We start from the raw sequence: 3,667 nt of genomic DNA on the forward strand, positions 1-3,667 counted from the left end.
TATTATTTCTTTCGACTCGGACTTGGTTGATCCCATCTCCATTCATGAGATTCAGGACAGTAAAGGCGCCGCAGCGCAGCTGTTTGAGCCGCGCTTTCGGCGGGTGGGGCGGGACCAGACTCCTCCGGCATGTTGCACGCCTTACACATTGCCCTGCGACGCCTTTATCATGGACCGTTATGCCAAGCTCGTCGAGGCCGCGTCGCGAGAACTTCATTTATTTTATTTAATGATTATATTTATTTATTTGTTTGTGTTTACAACACGTACATCACTTCCGTTTTTTTGTTTAGGGTGGGTGGGGGGGGGATGGGGGGGGGGTAGTGACGCATCATTTGATTATAGTCACAAAATGACAATATATCATATTTTATTAAAAAAAGAAATGTTGGTGTCCAAGTATTTCGTGTTGACTTGTTTGGAACGACAATAACAAGAAATGTCACAAATATTATTGTTTCCTGTACTGAAGGAAAATGTGTCGTTCTGCATGTATATTGCTACATCATTCTAGGGCAAAGCTATGAGCAGGATCTTGTCCAAAAAGAAATGTTGCCATTAAAAAAACAAACTTATGTCACTTTCTTTCCATGTCCACTTCCTACATGTAACCAAAAATTTTGTCACCCCAAGCATATAAAATACCAAATGACATTGAGCATAACGACAAATTACACGATGGTGAAAGAGAAGAATTGTATTTTTTGTCTAATAGAAATCAGCTGACAAGCCGCAATTTTACAGATCAATTGCATATACCTATAGAGTTCTTCTATAATTGAAATAAAACCTTTTAGATCTTTAACATTTCAAGAAAAATTCTATTGAATACCCGGTTATTCTTGTCATCGATATTTCGTCGAGTCGTAATTTAAGGTAACCATTGAACACGTTGATATTGGCTAAGTAATAAATTCATTTAATCCAGGATCGGACGGACAACTCACGTCACTATCCACACTCGTGAAAGTGATTTTATTACCATAATTTGGCGATCTCATGACGTCAGATGACCTGGCAATAGCTGTATTGTGAAATCCTGTTGATGAAGTAGAAAGAATTCATGGAAAAGCAATAGAAAGGAAAGCATTCTCAATTACCAACAATAAAAAAACATATTTTATACCATGAATTTGATATTTTGCCATCTGGGAGAAGTTTTTGTCAGATTAAATGTGGAACTAACAAGTATAAATCAACGTTCGTTCCATCAGCAATAAAAATGTTGAATATTTCATATGGTACAGCAAAACCAAGGATTGATGCGTTGACTGATTGACTGATTAATTTGTTTAATGTTAGGCTAGATGAAGTGACCAATTGATAATGATGATAATATTTGGTGTTGAATTGCCAAGAATGTAACGAATTGAAAATGAAATGAAAATGTTGATGTTGTGTATGTCGCATGCGTGAAAGAAAGAGAGGAAGAGAGAGAGAGAGAGAGAGAGAGAGAGAGAGAGAGAGAGAGAGAGAGAGAGAATGGGTAGGAGTGAGGTGTCTGTTCAATGTTATAGTTATCATATAACGTTATGACAAGTGTAACTAAATGACAAATTGCCATATTTGTGGACAATAAAGATCTATTATTATTATTATTATTATTAATATATCGTCAAATCACGAAATTCAACAAGATGTTGAGTCGAGATTGGCGAGGACTGTCCAATGGAATTATTGGTGGGTGGTATTAAGTCATGAAATCACAAACATTGAAAATGAAATATTGATTTTCGCGACACAAAGGGGCAGACTTGGATCGTCGAAGGATGATTGATGTTGTATTGACAGGTTTACCCTATTGGGTTCAGATTTTGTTTCTGCTAGATGGTAAGGTCCCTAAATGGCCATGTCAATCATGTAACATCTTTAGATGATCTTATACTATTCTTTGATATCTATAGCCGCGTCTTGGATTCTTAGTGTATTTCATGACAAAATACTGCTCACAAAATATTCATAGGTCCATCATCAGAGTTTCAAACTGTTTGATCATGAGATGTCAAGACTTTCCGTTTCTTTACTTTTTACCATTACTTACAGCTTTTCACTGATTGACAGTTGTGACTGCTCAAAGTTTAGCAGCTAGAAGGATTATCTTTGATATCTAAAGCCGCGTCTTCGATTCCGACTTTCAGTCATGACTTAAACCCGCCCAGAACCTTTTCATGGGTCCATCATCAGAATAGCTTGTGAGATGTGAAAGTTTTCTCTGAGCTTTTTACTGATTGTTTACTGTGACGGCTCACATGTTAGAAATCTATAATTGCTTCTGCCACAGGAATAGCTTTTTTTCGCTGACCGTCTAAAACATGCGTCAAAATCTATGTACCCTTTTGGAGATTTTAGCCAGCCAAGTCTCTTGGGTTGAAAAAAACAAACAACAACAAACAAACAATGTATGAGCTCGTACGGTAGAGTCACGCTCTCCCCGGCCAGGCGGAGTTGTCTTACCAATATGGTCGCGGGTTCAAACCCCCATCACCGCCGCGAAATTGTTAGTCTCTTTGTATATTGGCACTTTCCTATTAACTTCATTCTAGTTGTTATCAACACAAGTACCTGCTCCCCTCACTTCTCTGAATTAATAATTCATCCCAAAAACCGGAGTATACTCAATGTCTCAAATGTTTCAATGTTATATGTTTGTGTTGAATATTGGCTTTTAAGCTTAACTACTGGCCAACTTACTTTGCGGAGGTTGTGTGTGTGGGACTCGCGATCTCCATTAGTCTGGAAAAGTGACGGCTCTATTAATATTTGGGTTCACTTCCCACTGCCACCTACTTCCCATAACTTTGTCGGGATTCGTCGGGTTTCGGCGGGTTTCGGCGGATTTCGCCGGGTTTCGCCGGGTTTCGGCGGGTTTCGGCGGGTTTCGTAAAAAAGACACACCCTGTTTCCCGTCCTTGTAAATGGTAATTATTATTTTGTCAACATTCAAGGGGCTGAATTAGGCGGTAACTGCATTCACTCAATAACACAATTTTGAGACGATTTATTATCATTTGAAATGTGATAAGAGTTACATACACATGAATCACTGTGGTTATCGACGGCCGTCCTATTTATAGATAGTATGCGTTTGGCTAAGAAGCTCATCCAATGCCATCCGGAAGAATAACGGACCAACACACAAAACTGTGTTTATCTATGAACGTTTATAGTCAGGTTAATACTCATAAACGCGGATGGCAAAAAAACAATAACAAAGACCTGTGTGACGTGATCTTGGAGCTATCTATAGATAGTATGCGCTTGGCTAAGAAACCCACAGCATTCCCATGAACTTTTATATTCTGGATAATACACTTTAGTGAGTATTACTTATAGATAGTATGCGCTTGGCTTAGAAACTCACAACATTGCCATCCGGAAGTTAAAGGACAAACACACAAAATGATGTATCATGAACGTTTATAGTCTGGATAATACACTATAGTGAGAATTACTTATAACCGTAGATGGCAAAAAAAAAACAATAACAAAGACCCGAGTGACGTCAATTTCATTCTATCTATAGATAGAACGAGGTTGAAGTCACTTGGGACGTCATAAGACTCAAACAATCAAATGATAATAATATTAATAATTATATTGTTATTATTATTATTATTATATTATTATTATTATTATTATTATTATTATTATTATTATTATTATTATT

This window comes from Berghia stephanieae, chromosome 6, assembly GCF_034508935.2.
Source record: "Berghia stephanieae isolate SIO BIC M18660-M18661 chromosome 6, UCSD_Bste_1.3, whole genome shotgun sequence".
Lineage (NCBI taxonomy): Eukaryota > Metazoa > Mollusca > Gastropoda > Nudibranchia > Aeolidiidae > Berghia > Berghia stephanieae.